This window comes from Ambystoma mexicanum, chromosome 5p, assembly GCF_040938575.1.
Source record: "Ambystoma mexicanum isolate Mex_15411 chromosome 5p, UKY_AmexF1_1, whole genome shotgun sequence".
In the NCBI taxonomy this organism is placed as follows: domain Eukaryota; kingdom Metazoa; phylum Chordata; class Amphibia; order Caudata; family Ambystomatidae; genus Ambystoma; species Ambystoma mexicanum.
The window spans coordinates 534221628-534243935 of NC_090930.1; the positions used below are offsets into that span (position 1 = coordinate 534221628).

General features: G+C 43.1%; 1 protein-coding gene across 15 annotated transcripts in view; it reads left to right on the top strand.

Annotated features, from left to right (window-relative positions):
- DACH2 (dachshund family transcription factor 2) overlaps positions 1 to 22308 on the top strand; it is a 1006899-nt gene that overhangs the window by 694411 nt on the left and 290180 nt on the right. The gene's annotated exons all lie outside the window — the stretch shown is intronic.

Genomic DNA, 22308 nt, shown 5'->3' on the forward strand with positions numbered 1-22308 from the left:
AGTAGTGAAAAATCTTGGTGCCGATCTTTCATCCTATCTTTCTATGGCTTCTCAGATGAGTGCAGTGTGTAAAACAGGCCACTTTCTGCTGAAGTTGCTTCACAGGGTTTTGCCTTTTTTGCCCGCTTACCTTCATCCAGTAGTAGTTGCCTCGCATGTCACCAATCACTTAGATTACTGCAATGCTTTGTATCTTTTGTATCTGGCCCAGCCCATCGACCTGATTCATTGACTTCAGCTGTTACAGAAACTTGCGGCTTGGGTTGTTACTGCTACTCCTTATGGTTCCGCCATTAGTATGTTTTTTTTGTCTCTTCATTGGTTTCCAGTGGAAAAAATCTTTGTGTCTGGTTCACCAGCCCTACTATCAGGTAGTAGTGGACTTTCCTCAGGAGAAGTTTTTACCCTACATTCCATGCAGGGCTGTCCGCTCCAGCAATGATTGCCTGGTTGTGGTCCCCAAATTTCGTCTTTGTAGGGTTGGAGGGTGGGCCTTCTTGGTGGCTGCTGGTAAGCTATGGAATAATCTCCCGGGTAGCTTGAGACATTCCAAAAATCATCTGCAGTTTCATTGTCACCTCAAATCTCTGTAATTCTAAGTTCAGGTTTGCCGTTATTATCTGTGTGTGCTATCCTTGCTCGAAGATGCCTTTTGGTGTACGTGCCCGTGACAAGTACATTTAACATAACATAACATTTCATAAACTCCCCACCCCCTTTGATTACTATATAACAGGTGTGTATGGCAGTGCGACACTGGTGCTCCAGATCCCTCAATCTTCCTGTGAATTGATTTTTCCATTACCCATTTCCCTCTGGAACTGGTAGCTGAAAAAATGGTCACAGAATGCCAGGGCTTACCATTCTACTAGCCAATGAAGCAACTCCTCCTCGAGTGGTAATACACGTTCAAAATGTTCTCTCCAAGGCCCACCTCTGACTGCTTTAGAATTTCTGCCAAAAATAGCATATTCAAGCTTATGACTTCCTTTGTTTATTTCATGTAGGCTCTTATTACCAATGTCTTTTCCCATTAGTCAAAGAGACACACAACTTTTATTTACCCTTCTGTTATTGCCATAAAGGTTTAGATTTCCAGTCTCAGGGAGTTTAAAATCTTGCTGCACAAATAAATAATTATATGTTGTTAGCTGAATTGTCCTGACTGAGAACATTGCTACTTTTGAACTGGCACAGAATACATCAACAAGATTATTTACCACCTTTGTATTTCCCAAAGGTTTCTACGCTACATTTATGTTGCCCCTTATAATTGGTAGCTTTCACAGCATCTCCTAGGTGGTAGGAAGATTCTTCTGCATACTCTTCATGCTGTTCCAATAAGGAGATTAATGGTCTGGACTAGATAAAGGCTGCCTAAGAGCATTCTGGTGATTCACATTCTTTAGATATCAAAGTAGATCTCCAGGCATGACTTAGTGATTTGGGAGGAGTTTCCAAAGTTTGCAGAATTTTCCCTTTCAGAATCCATGGATAAATTCCAATTTAGGACCGAGAAGTGTTGTAAACCAATCGTGTTACTCGAAAAGACGGCAATAGCATCTGTTAATGCACTTAAATCCCATGCAACGTCAGCGGCTTGGCATCCCTCCTTCTTATTTTCTCAAATGGAAGCAGTAGCGCAACCCCGCAGTCACCCAGGAATGAAACTGGATGCAGTAAGCAATAAACGCCACAAGGGTTAACCAGCGAGTAGAAAACAAAAGTCTATGCACTGACTTGGGCTCAAAGGGAAGATTAAATGCGACCCTGAAGTCACTGAAGACGGATGCTGTAAAATGGCCGATACCGCCCATCAGATGACAGCACAGCCGGTAGCCGTCGCAGCCGAAGACGGCAGAAGACACACATCGCTGCAAACAACTCCACGGACACTCAGAGTTCGAATGGAGTTTTTATCATAGAGGCGCCTCCATTCAAGAGGGCCAGTCATTGTAGAGAGACTTCACAGCAGGTACAGCACGACGGCAGAAGACAAACACCTCTGCAAACAATAATGGTCCACTAATGACAGCAGAGGCTGGGCTCAGAGTATTAAAATGCCCATGATAGTTAAAAGACCTGTGCATGGTGGGCTGTGGACAATTAAACATAAGTGTGCCTGGTATTCAAACCTCTGTGGCAGAAAGCTCTGACTTTGCCCAATCAATTCATTGTGATGTTGGATGAGCCTCTTGACCCTCACTCCCAGAGCTAGATAAAAAGGGAAGACACACTAAACTGCCATGGCTATTATTTTGTCAGACAACAAGCAAATCTGGGAAACATCATTCAAGTCTCTGGTGGTTTCTCCTTAACCTGGCCTCGGATTGTGATGTCAGCACTTCAGAGAAGCTGTGACTTGCACGGCAAACACTGACTCTCCGATCTCCTAGATTTCACCCAATGACAATATACACACCAATTCATCAGAACAGTCTCTAGTAGAACATGTAGCGGTCTACGTCAGGTTTCAGGTGCTAAAGAGTATGGATTAGCAGGCGAAAAACACACTTCAAACAAAATGCACGTCCCCGGCGATGGAGTGCAAGACCCCAGTGACAACTGAGCTGGTCCCAGAGAGGTTAGCCTTATATCTGTTCTCTGACTGCAGTGCCATTGGTATGGATAAAGAAAAGGGCATCTTTGTATTTAGAAGTTGTTCACTTTCTATTACTGCTGTAGCCAATTCAGTAGAGGTTTCTTCATTTCCTTTGCATAGCCAGATTATTTTATTTATTAATTAATATGAACCATTGAATAGATCGATATCCTGTCTAACCTAATTAATAGTTGCATAGCCAATATGTATGTATCATTTACCTTGATTGATAAATGAATATGCTCGGTTCCATTGTATAGCCAGGTTTATATGTTTAATTACTCAGAGTAATTGTTCCAAAGACAGATCTATTAAATCCCTTAACTTAATTACCTATTGTAAAGCCCAATTAATTTTGCATAGCCAGATATCTTGTATTCCTTTTCAAATCCATTGCTACAAGGCCAGTTCCTATTCAACAGAGCTAGATTTACTCATTGTCCATTGGAAATAATTGTTACGTAGCCAGAGGTTCTGTGCATAGATTCGTCAAGACATTTACTATTAAATTACTAACATTAACTGTTACATAGCCAGATTTAAATATATACATTTTTCAGAATAAAGATTCTTTAGCAAGACTTAATCTATAGAATCAGATTTATTCTAGCAATAAAAAACGGCTACATATACTGTCTCTCTTTGCTCAGACACATCTATTGTACTTAGCCAATTTAACTGCCTAGTTAATTATGCCCAAGATGTACTAGTGCATAGGAAGACCTACCTTGCATAACAGTATTTATTTTTAATACTTAATGAAGCTAATTTGATTACATGACCAGACATATTTGCATGACAAGTTCATGTTATGGTTTACCCAGATTAAGGGGTGCATAGAAACTCCTTGCTGACCCAGAGCTACACTTTCATTGGTTACTAATTGTCTCAGCAGATTATTTAATAGTCAGACCCACTCTTGAAACATAGCTACACAATCAATCATTTTGGCATAGCCAGCATTATGTTTCATAGCCAATTGCATTCTATAGTAGTTTCACAATATTTATGTCTGCGTTAATTTATAAAGCGCTGAAATCCGTGGGCATGTGTGTGCTGAAGGACAGAAAATTGAACAGAAAACACAGTCGCCAAACTTAACAGGACAGATGTAGCCGGAAGAAATAGGTTTTATGGGCTTTTCTGAATTTTCTTTAATGCGGTTTAGACCTGAGGGAGGATGTAAGTTGTTCCAGATTTTCACAGCATCCACAGAGAAGGTTCTGCCACCAGCCGAGTTAAGCCTAAATCTGGGGTAGACAAGAAATTTGATAGTGGCAGCCGATGAGGTTGAGGAGTGGTATAACAATTTAGTCTATCGGCAGATATGTTGGTGCATTTCCATAAAGACACTTGTGCACCAACGCGGCCATTGTAAATGAGATTCTATCTGAAACCGGCTGCCAGTGAAGATATCTTAAGGCATGAAAGCGAAGGTTCATGGCAATTCTGGCTGTATTGTTATCCAGAATCTAAAGCTTATGACATAGAGAGTTGGGTAACAATTTACTGTAATCCAATTTTTATCCAATAATTGCTTATGCAATAATTGACAAGTTGTCAGAAGAAAAATACGGTTGAATCTGTTTGAAGAGTCTCACATAATGGAATGTGTGACTCATGGTTTGACTGACTTCAGTAGAAAAGTCAAGTAGAGGATAAAACAAAATACCTGAAGCATTTGACTTTAATGTTGTAATGTCAAAAGAATTTCACTTAAAAGAAGACCATTGAGTATTTAGCACATGGAATTGGCTACAGGGATGTACAATTATAAGCTCAATTTTGGTGGTGTTAAGACTGAGCCAATATTTCTGAATCCAGAACTTAATGTGTGAAAGTGTGTCAGCCAAAATGTTATTGTCTGATAGAGCACAGTCTATGAGTTAGAAAAATAGTTGGGTGTCTTACACAAAGCAATGACATTTAACATCCAACGTGGTAAGTAATGGAATAGCTTAACGTAGAGGATAAACAATAATGGAGACAAAGCAGAACCCTGAGGGACACCATATTTGGAATCAACGAAATCTGTGGCCAGACCATCCATGATAATGCAGAACCTCCAGTCCATGATGAAAGAGGCAAACACCAAGAGAGCAGAGTCAGAGACTGTGGGAACAGAATAAAGTCTTTGTAGGAGAACCTGCTGATCCAGTGTGTCAAATGTGGTGGACAAATGGAGCATTATTAGTAAAGACAAGTGTTTGTTATCCAGATTCCAGAGTAAGTCCTCTCTGAAATCAAAAAGAGCAGTCTCTGTGCAATGAAATGGTCGAGAGGGTGACTGACGAGTACCCAACAACTGATGAGACTCAACAAAGTCTTAAATTGTGTGGCCATTATCTTTTCAAGGCTCCTCTGAATGAATGGTCAGTTATCTATGGGATGATAATTGACAGATACTCCAGGGTCCAAGGAGGAGTTTTTTAATAGAGGATTAATCCAACATAGCTTTAGCATGGAAGGGATAGAGCCAGGAAAAAGAGACATATTGATAAGATTTACCAAGTGAGGAAGAGCAATTTCAATTGACTCTTGAATAACAAACACCAGACATGGATTGCATGGACAGGAAGCTGGGTGCATAGACATTACCAAAGCGCAGACTTTTTCTGGAGTAACTTTAGCAAATTGAGAAGTAGAAGGTGGAGAAAGACTATCCAAGATGGAAGAATCAGTCAAGTGACACGGAGTGTAAGCCTATTGAGCCATGTATTTGATCAATTTGGTTCCATAAATTGGAGAATATCCTGGAACCAAACAATAGAGACTGGCTTGGATGTTTTATTACGGGGTATGTTTGTTAAATAGAAAGACTGGTTTGCTGCAAGGGTGTGCAGATACCCCAGTCACTATCCCAACCTCCTATCCCCTGGCTCAGTCTGATAAATTGTTACTCCCTCCACTATCCGGGACCCCCACCAGTACCCCACAGAGCAAGACCTCCTCATGACCTGAAACAGAAAGACAGCAGGATCAGGGCAGAAGAGAGACATAGAATAGCAAAGGACTATACTTGCACAACACCTTCAAACCAATCAATAAGAGATGCTGGAGTCAACCCCATTCATTCCGCCAAAAGACTACCGTCAACCTTCATCTCCAGATACCCTTTCAAATAACCCTACATTGACATCTAACGAACAACCCTCACATCCTATCAGTGACTGACCACGAGCAGAACTAAGAGGTAGCATCACAAACCACACCATCTTTCAAACAGCCTTGTCATCAACTGCTAAACCACAACAACCGCTGGAAGAATATCAATGCAAGAGTCACTAACGGCCACATCTTACATCATGTAACAGCAACCCACAACCTTTGCTTGATGGATCTGTGATGATCAGCCTAAACCCATAAAGAACCTATTCAGCTTGTTTGAAGATGAAGTCTACAACCAACTGAACATGGTCAACCACACTGCAAACAAGAAACAAACTAACCAACCCTCCCTCTACCCAAAGGATCAACAAAGGAACAGTTGGTACAGATCCATCCTCATCCATTGCCGCCCTATCTCCAAACACTCGTCTGCTATACATGATCTTCTTTGCAAAGAAAAAGTTTACATACTCTTCATAACAGAAACCTGGCTCTCAGAAGATCGCTCAGCAGTTATACATGAAACCATCCCAGTCAGCTACAAAATCAAGTTTGCCAACAGAAAAGTCAGAAGAGGTGGAGGAATTTCACTCGTTCACAGAGAATCCAACAAAGTCACAAGTCTAATCTTCAATACCATCTTGGACTGCAATTACCTTATCTTTATCTGCTTGACCTCATGCACATCCACATGAACCCTATTTCTCATATACAGACCACCATCATACTACTCTTCATTCACCAAAAACCTTGCTGTTTTCATGTAGACCTCCAAAAACTCACTATACTAGGATACTGCACCAAATGGCTTGAGAAGGACCACAAATCCACTCCCCATACACCTTGGAGCTATAGATTTCAAACAACTGGTTAAAATACCCATCCACAAGGCTGGTCACATCGTAGATGCTGCCTTTTGTACTAAGAACTGCATTACCGTATCCTAGCCAGGCTGTTTACCTTGGGAAGACCACATCTCCATTCCAATCAACATTGTCACTGATGAACAGATTCCCTGAAAACCATCAAAAGGACTCCCAATATTAACCAAACTCTGGAAAGAGATCGCACTCTACGGACAAAACAGACAACATATAACATATAACAAGATGAATCAGAGACCATAACACAAGAAGGCCAACTGAATGACAATCATACTTGGATGAAGGCCAACTTATACTGCATTGCAAGAGAAAAGACATGAAAATACGTTGCAAAAGAAAGAAGGCACCAAATGGTTTACTTCTAAGTTTAATCTCATCAAGAAATAAAACTCAAAACAATCTGGAGAAAAAGAAATCTTACATCAGATAACTACAGGGCAGAAACTATTAAACCAAAAAACACAATATTTCCATCATATTGAATCACTGCAACACAGCCAGGATGAATTTTTAAGATCACTGATGAGTTCAAGAAACCTGTTACGTGTAACATGACCCCAACACCTACATAGGATCTCTGTGACTCCATTGCAACACACAGTAACACAACCCTACTAATACAAGACCTACTAGACAGGAAAGGACCAACTGCAAATTAGCCTGCCAATGAAAGGATAAAGGCAGAATCCTGTACTCTCTCATTAACTGCTTTCTGTCCATTTCTCTCCACAGTTACCTCCAGCAACCCCACAGGCTGCCCAGAAAACCCATCACCCCCACCCAACATCTAGGAAGTAATAACTAAGGAGCTGGAACTGACCCACGCCTTTCTATCCCTTCTGAATGTCTTCATTGAGCAAGCAACCATTCCACTCACCCTTACCCTTCATTAAACATCTCCTTAAAGTTCCCATGGATGGCTTCATTGACCAAGCTAACTACTGCCCAATTTCCAACAGACATTGATCAGCACAGCCCTTGAAAAATGAATCTACCACCATCTGCAGGCCCCTAATCACAACATGGATTTAGCCAATCATAGCAGTAGATTACACACTTCACTGCATAAGAACCAAGATAAAGAACATCATGGACAATGACTCACCCAGTGCACTCATTCTCCCTGACATTTTAGCCACATAACACACCATCAATCATAGGATTCTACCTAGTAGAATATAGGACACTGCACTGGGCTAAACAATACTGCTTTATTCTGGATCACCCCCTTACTTACAGAGAATGAAAACAACATGCATGGCACCTTTCTGATATTTTCCTGGTGACATGATATGCAGAGTACTCCAAGACTCCAAGCTTTTATCTCTTCTCTTTAACATATACATGATCTCCTCTTGGGCATCATTATCAACACAGGCCTCACATGTTTCCACTGCACTGCACAAATGATGTGCAAATCATTTTTCCAAATTTCCAAAACATGACTTGCTGAAAATCATCATAGGCCTTGCAAACCTGGACTCTTGAATGTCCTCAGACAGTCTTAGGGCCTGATTCACAGAAGCATTTTATAATGAAAACGTTCTGTGAATCAGTCCTTTAAGCTCAACCAAAACATAAGTTGTGATCTTTGGCACAACACCATGTAAATTTACAGTAATCCCTGGGCCAGAGACAATGGGCCTTTGCGCACTGCCCGTATCTACTGTGCGGAACCTTGGAATCACAATGGACAGCGAGCTTACACTAGAACCATAGGTTAAAGCCATTGTAAGGAATTGCTTCTTCCAGCACCGCTGCTTATGGTGTATCATGCCCTACCTGATATTTACATATAGGCCAATGACAGTTGTCTCTCTGGTACTTTCAAGACTTGTGTATTTGTATTTGTATTTATTGATTTATTAAGTGCCTTACGCCAACACGCTTTTCTTTGCCAACAGCCTCTACCTTGGACTCCCAGAATATCTGGTCAACAAACTACAAGCTGACAAAAACACAGCAGTCAAACTAATTTTAAAATGAAGATGATTGAATTATATCATTTGAGCATTCTGCATGCTTCTTTGGCTCCCAATCCAAAAGAGGATCCACTTAAAAACTCAATGCATTTCCCACTGCACAAACCACCACAGGGGCTTGTGCAGACCTGAAACATAAGTGCGGGCTGCAGAACATAAGTGGCAAACCCAAGGTTCACCCTTTGACAAACTGGTCTGCCGCCTGCTCCAAAGGCATTACAGACTCTCTATCCATAGCAATAAAAGGGCCCACATTCAGGTACGAGTATTTGGCATGTCCAACAACACGGCTGAACTCGTCAGAATCTGCAGGGAGCTTGCCGACCCATCCACAGTATCCTCTGCCCCTGTGCCTTCTCAGGCACTTTGCAATGCACTTGCCACTCACTTCACCTACGAAACCCAGGTCATCCTGAACAGCCTTGTCATGCAGTCTTTCAACCCCACCCTTACCTCCCCTGACCACTCACCCTCCTCCTTCCTCCTTTTCCTCCTTCGCTTCTGTCACTCTGGATGAAGTCACCAGTTATCAACTCCATGAAGGTCTCTTCCACACAGGTTGCCCCTTGCTCATCCAGAACCATCAAGGACACCATTTCCTCTCTCGCCCCTGCTCTCGCTGATCTTTGGAACTACTCCTTTGCTACCTGTACTTTTCCATCCTCCGTCAAGCAGTCCCTTGTGCGCCCCTCCTTAAAAATAATCTGCAGACCTTTTCTGTCCAGCCAACTATCGCCCCATCTCCATCACCCTTTGAGAAGTTGGCTCTGCCCCAACTTAACGTTCACACTGAGTCATGGATATTGCTCTTCTAAACACCTGTGAAGAACTGCTTGCATCCCTTGATTCCAACTCCCCTGCTGTCCTCTATCTTCCTTGATCTCTCTTCTGCATTCGACACAGTCAACCATTCCACCCTCATAAAAAGGCTCCATGACATCCTTGGTATCTCAGAGCGGGCACTGGACTGGCTGACCTCCTTCCTAACTGACCGCTCTTTCAAAATCATACTGGGCACCTTCTCCTCCCCTACTTCCTTCTCCACCTGCAGCATCCCCCAGGGCTCCATTCGTCCACCTTGGCTCTTTAACTTCTGCCTCATTTCCTCCTCCTCCCCCAACTTCCAGTGCTATGTTGATGACACACAATACTTCTTTACACTTCCTGAAGACACCATTGCACCCTCGATCTTCCTGACGGCCACGCAGCCATGCAGGCCTGGTGTACTTCTAATGATCTCTGCTTCAATGCCAGCAAAACATAGATCCTTCCTATTGGGACACTGGCACCCGACTTCTTCCCTTCACTCTGGCCTTCTTTCATGGGCTCTCACCCTGCTCCTTCCTCGGAAGGCAGAAACCTTGGAGTCATGTTCGACTCCTCTCTCTACTTCCTTCCTCACATTCAGGACATTTCCAAGAAGTCCGACTTTCAGCTTTTCCTTCTGAAAGGAATTCTACCTTTCCTCACCTTTCCCCAGAGACTCAATGTAACCGGGGCTCTGGTTCTGTCTCGGCTTGACTATTAATCTACCTTCGTCCACTCTGCGACCCCTCCAGCTTATCCAGAATAGGGCAGTAAGACTTATCATTGGCTCAAGCCCAGGGACTGAATCTCTCCTGCCCTACACAGTCTGCAGGGGCTCCCGGTCGCAGCACAGATTAAATTATAATCTCTCTGCATCATCTACAAGGCTGTCTGGGTCCAGGGACCACTCTATCTGCAACTCTTTCTGACTAAATATTCCCCCTCTAGATACCTGCGTTCCTCTGGCACCAACTCGTTGTGTGTAAAGTGGTTTGCTAAACAGAGGGCAGGTGGTCGATCACTTTCATCAGCAGGCACCCTTCTGTGGAACAGCCTCCCTCTTCGTCTTGTGCAGGACCTCCTTAAGTTCCGGAAAAGCCTGAGGGCCTTCCTCTTTACCTCTTCCTTCCCTTCCTTTCTCCCCTGCTAATCACACAGTAGATTGATATGTGTGCAGGGCCCTTATGCATCCTCGGGCCCTGACCTTCCACATTTTATCACCCCAGCTGTTGTCTATCCTCTGTACTTGCCTCGCCTCACCCTCCACCACTGTAGGTTTCCCTTACCTTTCCTCATAGCACTTCACCTTCTGCTCTCCATGAGCACCACAGCACCTATCCCATACCCCTCGCACGTTCTGAAAACTCACAAGGCATAGTAGGTTTGTCTTCCCTTCCCCATTGTCTCTTCTTATATTGTTGTATTTAATTATTTGACATTGTTGTAATTACATTGTCTATCATCCCCTGTCCCCTCCCTGTTGCCCTCCGGGCACTTTGAGACAGTATTTGCTTCCTGTATAAGCGCATAACAAGTGAACAATAAAGAAATAAATAAATCACTAGAACGTTCCTGCACTACATACCTTCAAGAACACTGCGATCTAGCAACGACTCATTACTAATGGTATCAAACATCAATCGAAAATGGCATGGAGGATTCTCCTACTCCATACCAAAGAAAACTACTTAACCTTCAGGAAACAGCTAAAAACCTGACTGTGGCTAATTTCCCAAATAAGACCAGCACCAGAACCCATCCAAGTATACACCTAGTTATCTCATCCTCTCCCCTGGGAAGACACCCTTAAACTATATACCTGGAACAGATAGGTGCCCACTGATGACTATGACTTGGCATTCCAGACCTGAAGGCAATTAATATGGAATCAAATGAATACTATTGCAAACATTAAACAAAACTCCTTTTCACCCCACTGTGCAGCACATACTTTTTCATCTGTTTTCTTCTCACAGTTTTTTTATCCCCTCTTTCCTCCTCCCGTTCTCCCCTAAATAACCTATTCCCCTTTAAAATCTGCCACATTGGCTCACAGTCCCTCCATAGACATGCAACACCGTGAACATTAATACAGCAATGACTAAGCTATCCTCTCTCTTTCTATCGACCCCACCACTTTAGTGGCCTCCTTACCAAAAGCACCTTTGCCTAGCGCTTAGTTCTCCGATTCAGATTAAATACCCCCAAGAACCTCACCTTCCTCTCCCTCTAGCCATCTCACAACCCCCCTCCCTCCTCTCGTGCAGAGCCACATGCAGTGAGGCCAACATAACATGATAGAGGGGTACCATACAAGACCACTTTTTCACACTTAATTATTATGGGAAAACAAGTTTGAAAAAATGCTTGCATTTGTATGATTTTGAGGCTCTTTCACGGCTCAGCTTCTGTGTTATGATGAGTGTATCTATGTCAGGTCAGCCTCGTTTCCCTCCCCCACCCCATGCTGTGTGTCCGCCTGTTTAAAATTACCCTTGCAGTAGTGTTTTTTTTCGATTTGTGTTTATATTGATCAAGCAACTTGTGCAATTGCCTTATTCGTTTAAAGATTGTTTCTACCGTCTTTACAACTTTTAACACAGCTTTAGCCATCAGAATAATTGAGCATATCTGCAATATTCAACTATTCCTTTCAATTGAATTCTTATATGTCAACAGGGATAGGCAAGAATGATAAAATTGATTCTAAGTAGGGATGGCTTCACACAATGTCATCCAGCTCTTTATTATCCATGAAGAGCTGAAATCCTATTAGCATGCTGGGCACTACTTTCGTTTCTAAGGGCCTCATCACGAGTTGGGCTGTAGACCTTAAATGCAGCGGTAATGCTATTTCCGCCACATTTAAGGGCTGGCCTGATCACGAATTGGGTGCTAAATGGGCTGTAATACCTTCAGCTTTTTGCTGGAGGTGGAAATCCCATTTAGCGCCTGTTTTCGGCACAATTACTGGTGGCGGTAGTAGCACCCTCCCAACCCCATTGGACCCAATGGGGAATTGGAACTTACTGCTGTACCACTACTCGTGACTGAGTAGCCGTAATGCTATTTGCGCTGGCGGTATCCCAGCAGTATTACCACGGGGATACCGCCAGACTCCTGACGAGGCCCTTAGCAGGCCCTTAGCAAAAGGAGCAGAAAAGCAATAGCAGAACATAACTAATGCTTTACTCGACTTGATTGATTTTTTACTATTGATTGCTTTTATCATTGTGTTATACTTTTTATGTATTTTTATTGTTAATGATGTGTTGTATATGTAATAACTGGCTGTTTTATGGAACTATTTTTCCGAAATAGACCAACAAATGAGAGAATTAGGGATGTTGAAAAACCTGCTGGGTGTAATGTTTAACCTTCTTTGGGCAGATGTCTGCAACCTGATGTTTCTAGGACAGATGTCTTCAACATGTGGCTATCCAGATGTTTTATTTATGCTATGGCTCTGATGCTCCCACACCATTGAATATGCTTGCTTGTTCTGATGGGTGTTGGAGTTCAAAACATCTGGGGAACCAAAGGTTGCAGACGCCTGTTCTATGCCATCACTCCCTATAAAAAAGATCCCTGTATGCGGTTGCTTGGTTGATGAGAGGACTCAGGCAGTACTGGGAACCCAAGGGATCCTGTTAAAGGGGAGCTTACAAACGTGTACCCATTGTCCATTATACATTGAGTCAAAATGAGGCATACACATGTTTCGGGGTGGGGAGGTCGCTGTTGGCACTCATGGTCAGTGGCAATTTGCCTGGCATTTTGGGCAGGACTGCATTTATAGGAGGGATGGGGCTGATTATGCAAATTGCTACTCTCCTCTGATGTTGCACACAGAGCTGAAGCATGCCTGAGCGAGTTAGCTTTTGTTCATTATTAATGGAGGATTTCTCAAGTTGTTGGTGGATCTTCCTGCTGTGTTAACTTGAAACAGTTCGTCTGTAGTCAACTTTGTTTATGTTGCATCCACCTGATTCTATGACGTGTGCATTTCTGCAAATGCTCAGTCCTGGAATGCCTCACAAATAGAGTTAACACTGTACACACTTTTCACTATTCACTTTCACTATTCCTAAAAGATAAATCAAAAGAAGCCAGGGCAGAAAAGTAGCAGGTAGGTGTTTATTTATTACCAGCAGCCCCACCCTGCATTGCTGCCCCATAGCAACTGACACAGAACAAATGTGAAAAGGGAGTCGGGATCTTGCCACCATCCCCTCCCCCACCCTATCAATTTAATGACAAGACAGAAGGCCAGAAAGCACTACAATCACCCATTCTATTTCGGATGAATCCCAATTGCACCAATGATCGATAAATATACTGAGAGGTACCCCGTCAGTCAGCCTTACTGACCTGGCACAGTACAGACCTAGCCATGTGTGAATGAAGAGCCACAGGCCATGGTCAGAGACACCTATATGGACAGCCTCGACTAAGCACCAAGAAGCCATATTGCAGATGTCGTTAGAGACACCATGATATAGCAGCGTTAGACATGAAACACATGTGCAATCCGCACATCGTGTCAAAAACACACACTCAAATACATGAAGAGCACAATCGTACAGTTCAATAGTTAGAGGAAAGATACATATACATACTGTCATTGCTTTTCTTATTTTTTGCCATTAGCCAAATGCAGCAATGCAGAAACTGCAAAGCACAAGAGATCCAGAGCAAAGCTTGCAGATGCTTAAACGCGAGTAACCCAATGGAGCTGTAGGAGCACCTATGCGACCTGACAGAGCCAAGTGTAACTAACATATGGAGAATATAGCAAAGCGTAGACAACGTAGAAACCAAATTATAAAGTTTATGAAAATTACAGCAGGCCTCAGACCACCGATCAAGGGACGAGTTGAGCTGCTTCAAGCTGGACAGAGAGCAAAACGTGTGAAACAGGACCCGCAGCCAAGGTCAAGAGATGCAGAAGACATTCCAATCCCCAGATGACGAAGGGACCAGCTGTAGAAAAAGGTAATACATCCTCATAATTCTGAGCTGCAGAGCTCAATTTCGTGGTCTGAAGCAGACAATGGACAATGATGAGAAAGGAGAGCCGATCCCAGGCAGCCAGACACAGACTGCAACAAGTATGCAACACGTGTTGAGCTGAGCAGGATAATATTCTCATAAGGCAAAGGTGGTGCACAAAAGTTACAAGAAAGACACATAGTCATTCCCATCACCTTTAAAAGGTGCACAGCAAGCTGAGAACCCCTTTGGGTCCCGAGCCTGGGGACGTCACCTCTAGCCAATCAGTTTAGTACCCTAGAGGTGGGTAGCAACAGACCAGAACCAATTTTAGTAAATTGGGGATGGAACAGGCCAGCCACCTGACATGGGAGAGCTAGTAGAATAACATGTATATGTACCTATATAGGTTATTATGCTCCTGGCGGCCAATCCCAGGCCGTGATAGGTTTCTGGAAAGGGGCTCTAGTTATGACAGAGCAGTGATGTGTTTTCAAGACAAAAGTGGCCTGCGTGCCATTTACTGTGTGACATGTTGGAATGTTTCTGAGTTCCTGTACCGATCCATCTGCATACTCTTCATGCTGTTCCAATAAGGAGATTAATGCTCTGGACTAGATAAAGGATGTCGAAGAGCATTCTGGTGATTCACCTTCTTTAGACATCAAAGTAGATCTCCAGGCATGACTTAGTGATGTGGGAGGAGTTTACAAAGTTTGCAGAATTTTCCCTTTCAGAATCCATGGATAAATTCCAATTTGTGACCGACAAGTGTTGTAAACCAATTGGCATCCCTTCTTCTTATTTTCTTAAACATATCTTTTCTCTGGCTGCAGTGCCATTGATATGGATACAGAAAAGGGACTCTTTGTATTTAGAAGTTGCTCACTTTCTATTACTGTTGTAGCCAATTCAGCAGAGGTTTCTTCTTTGTGATAAACATATTCATGATCTGAGATCCTTGCATTTGGAACCTGAGTCTGATTTACTTATAGAAATCCTAAAATCCAGGCGATTTGACCAGGTGCTAATAGCCTTAGTTTAGCTTAAGCCTAGTTAATAGCTGTTAGTTTTGGCTGCAATAAACAGCAGTTTGAACTTGCGATTGACTGAGTCCTCTGTGTATCCTGGGGGAGGGTGTTGGGCCCTCCAAGTCCGCGAACCTCCAGTATCGCTCTGACATACCTGGGAGTTATCCCCACCAAATGGTTCATACTCTAGTATTTCGAGATGGTATCACACATCACCTAAGAAATGATGGAGGACAAGAATGGGACGCATCTTCCTACTTTGCAGTTCTACAAGGAGAGAGTCAGGAACTCGTTTTACTTCTTTTCTTCCCCAAATCCTTCAGTCACTGAACCACACGACACACAAAAAGAAGGGGGACGCATGCACAGTGAGCTCTGTGAGGTAAACAGTACCAAAGCAAAGCAAACCACAAACTGTAAGCAGAACTGTCAAAGAACACACAAGACAAACACAAAACCCTGTTAAGAAAACTGCATGGGAAGTGGAGCATAATATGATCACTAGTCCTGAACATTCAAGGGAACTGCAACTTCCTTCATGTTTGCTTAGATTCTCCCAGCAAATCTCCTTATTTTCTGGAATCACTGTCTGGACCAATCACCCTATTTTTGACTTGCTGCTCCTCAGCAGTACCACTTCTATCTGGTCTCTGCTTTGAAGGCAAGGTCTTTGACCCCTTTTCTCCTGTCACACTTAGCCTTGTTGCCTACCTTTTCTTTTCCAATGTACTCGCACCTAGGATAAACATCGATTGCTTTGGACTCTTCTACTCTTTTAGCCTGCCCCATTGGCTTGTTGCTGTGCGCACTGGGCTTGCGCCCTCTCATAAAATGAAAAGGCGAATCATATTTATGGAGTGAGCATTCCATCTGTACATGTGTATGATCCCTTTTACTTTGATGTCAACATCTGGTTTGACGTCTAGAGTCCACAGGGCATTCTTCAAGTATCCTGTTAAGGTGTTCATCCACCTCATAGACATGCAGATGGTAAAGGGACATGGTGTGATGATTCACTCCCCAAACCTTAAAGAAGGCAGAGAACTATTAAAGAACAAGTTGGACACCATTATCATTTATGGGCGCTTGAGGTGGGGCCTCTTTGCAAAATATCTTCTGCAGGAATTTCATCTGCACATGTGTGATAACATTGTTAACCATCCGGTCTGTGGACCATTTAGAAAAGTAGTCCACCACCACTATAGCAAACTTATTGCACCTGTATTGCATCTCAAAAGCTCCACTGTGTCCAATGGCAGCCTGACCCAAGGTTCCCTGGGCGCTCATAAGGGCATGAGAAAAGCAGATCAAATCTTAAGTCTTAGCAATATTGTTACAGCTCAGATACTCCAACCCCAAGACAGCCACTTGTTATTTCAGTCCTGGGACCTAACATTCACCCTGACTGCTGTCTGAGATTCCTAGAATGGGCGTTGTAAATATTGAAGTTCAACACCTTTGGGTGGAACCACTGTCTCTCCCTTCATAAACAATGAGTCGACCAATGTAAGCTCCAATGCTACACCATTAAATACCCAACACTCCAACAGAAAACTGAACAAGGGTGACTATCGCCTCCTCACAATGCCTTGCATGTCCCCAACCTTGGTATTCCTGATGCTGTTTAAGTAAAAAGTCTTATGTTATTGTGTTGCCACTAAACCCGTAGCTCTGGGCTAGGGAAGCTATGATCTTCTGACATTATCCCCATTTGCATTCTATGTTCCTGGCATGGATGTACTGGATTTGCAATCTGCAACTACATTGAGACTTCCTGGCCTGTAAGAGATTTTGTTGGTATACTCTTGCAGTCAGGAAGAAATGCAGGTTACTTTAGGAGATGTTCTTGTGGCACTTCTAGGTCCCAAACTTGAACCAGGAGTTGGTCTATTGGTAGTGTGAAGGGGTTCCTCCACAAGTTCTGTAAAAGATGTTCCACCACTGAGACACATGCAAATGCTTCCTTCTCAATCATGGAATAATTTAGTTAATGATTGTGTGAATTAGGCATGGGCCAGTTTAGTATTTCTTTCATATTGTGAGAGGATAGATGAACCAATGTGTTGGTTGCATGTAGATTTGTTGGTGATCACCAGTTTAACAGCTTAAAACGCCCTCTAATGTTACTCAGACAATGTGAATTTTGTGTCCTTTTTTGAGCAATCTCAATGGCTCAACGACGGAGCAAAACCATATGACAAATTTGGTATAGAAGTGTCAGTGGTTCAGGAAAAACATGAGCTCCTATTTGTTAGTGGTATCCCAAAAACACGTTATGACCTTAGCAAGGTCATCTTATGCCTACATCCCTTTGGCCTGGATTGTGTGTCCTAAGTACTCTATTGTCTTGTAGTTGGACTGGCACTTCTTACTTTTCAGTGTCAAACCCCTTTTGTCATGTATACCTTCTAGCTGATTGAGAGTTGTACTGTGTCTCCAGGTGTGTTCCAAAGTTATCAAGTCAATAAGTTACAACTTTCTGCTCACTGAATAGATGACATGATTGACCTCAGGAAACCTGACACTGCTGAGGCTTGGCCAAAGGGCATCCTGATGAAGCGGAATATGCCACACTGGATGATGAAAGTGTTTAAGGGTCTGGAGACCCTTATCAACGTAACAGTGACAGTATAAGCATAAATCCAGTTTGGTGGAGATCTAGACCACTCTTCATTTCGGTGATTTTGAGGTGGAATTGGCAGTCAATCCCGATGTTCTGATTAAGGGTCCTGAGCAGTGGTAGAAGTTGTTGGGAGCAATCGGGAGCGGTGATCCTCTACTTCTTTTAATTAAGTGTTATTGTTCCTATACTTTTATTTTAAAAAGAAACTGTTCCGGAAAGGTTTTGTTTTTAAATAAAAGTGTAGGAAGAAGTTGAAACTTGCACTTTCAGTGCACTGCACTGAATGGTCCCCTAAACAGCAGGCACAAGTGTTTTGGGGGTTGTATTGTGTACGGGAGGGTGCGTGGCAATGGGGTTTGTGGGGAGCAGTGCAGGCCAGTAGGGAACATAGTTTATTACTTATTTACGTACACTTCGACCACTGGTCCTGAGGATGACACACAACTACATGCACTGATCAGCTTTGCAGGCCAAGACAATTGATGCAAGCCATTCTGATGATTTTATTTCTTTGATCACATCATCAGTTCATTTATTAACTTCCCCCGCTGATCATGACGATGGACAGGTTCCTTTTATTTAGAGTGTCTTTTAAGGCCGGCACCTTTCGTAAGTGCAGTGCAGTGCCCGAAGTCATCGAGCTTGTGTGTGAAGCAGAGTAGCAGATAAGTGGCCCAGTATATCCACAGTCGGCATCCCTCTCTGCTAGCCCACAGCAACTGACACAGAACACAGAATTCAACAGAGTCCATACCCTACTGTTCCATGTGACATTACACACCACCTATGCAAGGCACAAGAAAGGATAGGGCTGGTACAAGCATCACCACCTGCATACAAATGCAGACGTTATGCTCAGATATTGCATCACAATTACTTTTTTTAAATGCTCCATGCATGAGGCATATGTTTATTCTTCACATTCAAAAGGTGAACCTAGCTTCAAGTGTTATTTCATTTAAATCACTATTGGAAATAGATGTTCCAGGCTTTTGTCTGGTTTAAATGTTGCCTCGTTCCAAAAAAATCACACTAAAGTTATTTCTTAAACAACACTGTTTTGTTTAGGCTTCATTTCTGTTTGTAAAGGGTGAGCACGTACACCTCTCTTTTATTGAATATTGTTGCTTCTCTTGTCAATGTATGACAATTTTCAGGATCTGGGTAAGATTATAGCCATTGTAATGTGTAATCGGTTAAAGAAAGTGATGGTCCCTGTTGCAAAAACAAAAAGTACCCCATTCTTTAGTCTTTAATGCTGTGTTATTTGTTTCTTCGGTAGCTCTTCTATCATAATCTATGCTGTCCTTTGCTTCTCAAAATGAACAATGTAAAAGTGGTGTCAATGGTGTGTGTCTGTGAGCTGGAAGACCATTGGGGCCTGCGCTATGCTTGCTGTGGATGTCACACTGGGCGTGTAACCCAGCTGAAGTCTATTATTCCAATGGTTGTCTATTTTTAATAGATTCTTAAAAATCGTAGGATTGCAAAGTCAAGAGCTTCTTGCCTCCTCCCATATGGATCGTGACACTGGAGTACTTCGAAGACTGCGGAACACGCCAAATCCTCATGTCCACATGTAGCTTGCTCACCCACATGGCATGCCATTGGGCAATCAGTTAGACATTCCAATGTGTGTAAGGACCTCTCAATTAAAGAGTCGCACGAACGCTCACTTTTCATCCTCGGGAGCGCTAAGAATAGTTGCCCTCGGATGGGCAGTTGAGTCTTTGGCAACCTTTGGATATCAACCATAGAGAAATGTGACAGTAAATTGAGCTAAACATGTCTGTCAGATTCCAGTAGTAATTGGGGGACTCGAGAGAGGATCGCTCTCCTACTCCTCTTACCAAATGTTCGAATGCCTGTCTTTGCCTTTAAGTCTTCACCTGTTTCAAATCTACGGGCAGTCTCAGATCATCCCGGCATGTATTGAACTTCCCACCTGCGATGTGAAGGCCATGGGCCTTTTACGTTATCTCGCTGCATTCCTGTGATTGGAAAGAATCTGTAGTCTAATCTGTTCCCTGCTTTCGTTTCCATGGCTAAGAATAACACAGAAGTAACCACATGTCATGAAATCAAGATATGTTGATGTGTGGTCGCTGACCGTACTCTGTAGCTGAATGGCGTGCATGGTCGTGGTTCTGCTGCTGCCCAGTCACTTCTGTTTCCATATGCGTTCTCATCTGAGAGGTACTCTTATGTACTGAATTATTCATACACGAGGCAAGAGGAATCATTGCTGCTGTTGGAATAGGATTGCATCACAGGTGTGTCCCTGCTTTCATTCGGGACATCCCGCCCAACAACCTCCACCTGAAATTGAGTGGTAACGCATTGGTGTCTCTGAGTATGGCACGTGTTGGTGGAAGAGAGTCCTGCAGTGGTGGTTCACTCTCCGGATAGGCTGAGGAGCCGTGGGTGCCCTGGTTTGGTGAGCATACTTCATCCTGTTCTCCAGCTAGGGTGTGGTAAAATGGAGTGAACCCCACAGCTGTTATTGACCAAACCAAGAAAGCTACATTGCATTGAATCGTCTAGCGAATGTGCATAGCCAGCCTATAAATGATCTTTTGAAGACACCTGGGAAATATGTAATTAACTTGATTTCTGTAATCATCAAAAGTATGAAGTAATTTTGTGCTGGGTCTATGGCCCACGGGAAGGACTACGTTTTTCCTTTATATTTTAGAATTAGGCGATGTTTTCAGGATATGCCAAGGACACTAGGTCACAGGGAACTTAAAATCGTTTGCACCAAATCCTGTACCTGGATTGGTGCACAGACTGAGGGCCTCTGCTACCTGTCATTGTTGGCTATATTAGCTACATGCAACTGGCTGAAACCTGGGGATCTTTTTAAAGACTGGATATGTGTTATACTGATCTGCCAGCAATGTAGTGTCTACCCTGTCCCACTAAGCCGCTCAGTGGGAAGCTTCAAAATTCCTTGACGAAATATAATATTTGTGAGGAAATGTATCTCCAAAGTACTCACCCTGTTCAATAGTGCAAGAGTATCTTCATTAGCACACTTCCGGCGGCCTTATTTGCAGGATGTTTATCTTCTATCACGTTAGCAGGAAAATGCTGACTATATTGTGCTAGTTTTCTGAAAGTGCAAAGCAAGTGCAGTCAGCGGTGGAGGCTGTGCTGCTTGGACGCTGTGGATTTGGCTCCTTACTTACACGTTTGTTCTTTAGAGTTGTGTCGGCCCCTTACAACGTGATTGCTGGTTTTTTGTTTTTAAAGAGATGCACCTGTGCGAAAGTGCGTGCGAAGGTGCAAAGAAAGTGCAGTCAGCGGTGGAGGCTGTGCTGCTTGGACACTGTGGATTTGGCTCCTTACACGTTTTCTCTATTTGGAGTTGTGTCCGCTCATTATAACATGACTGCTGTTTTTTTTGTTAAAGAACTGCACCTGCGCAAAAACATGCGCCAAAGAGCAAAGCCAGTGCAGTCGGCAGTCCGAGGGTCTGCGAGGAAGAGGAGTTGTGCCTTTACTTTGCAACATGCGAGTGACACACCGTGGTGAGCAGTTATTTTCTTTATGATAATATGTATAACCTTCGGAGCAAATCAGTGCCTGGACTTAGCAGCGCCTGAAGTTTTTCTGAAAGAAATGGACATTCTCCTGGCTCCATCAGAGATGGTTAATGGTAAAGCATTGCCATCTATCGATCCGAAATTCTTGGTGGGTAACCCTATGAACCCAGTGGTTCGGACCTCAGGGGTGTTAGCTGCTAAATCGATGATCGCTCTGATACGAACTAATCAGCTAAGTTTGAGTAGCCATCACCATACTCAGCATATAGATGTGCAAATTGCAGACCCTGTGAGTCTTTCCACTGATTAAAATCAATCGATAACAACATCAATACAAACACGTGCTAAGAGAGACTCGTAATTAAGAGTAAGGTTACTTTTGGCCGCCACTTAAAGTAAAAATGTTCGATTTCTTTTTCGGCTCCTTCTACAATGCTCTGCCACTATCCGTTTAAAATATCTACATCACGAGACAGAATTGTCCATAGTATCAGCAGGTCATTGTGAAAGTGTAGAGCCACCGAATGGCATGTCTATGATTGTGAGTAGCACACTTAATAACTCCAATCCTAACGATATGCTTTAATTTCTTACTGAATACCCACCTTCTCACAATTCGACGAGAGGTCCATATGACCTTGTAGAGGAGGAGCCAAGTACCCCTACTCCACCTACCCAGCCTACATTACCTGAGAAGTGGGACATATACTAAATCAATCAGAAGGCAAGAA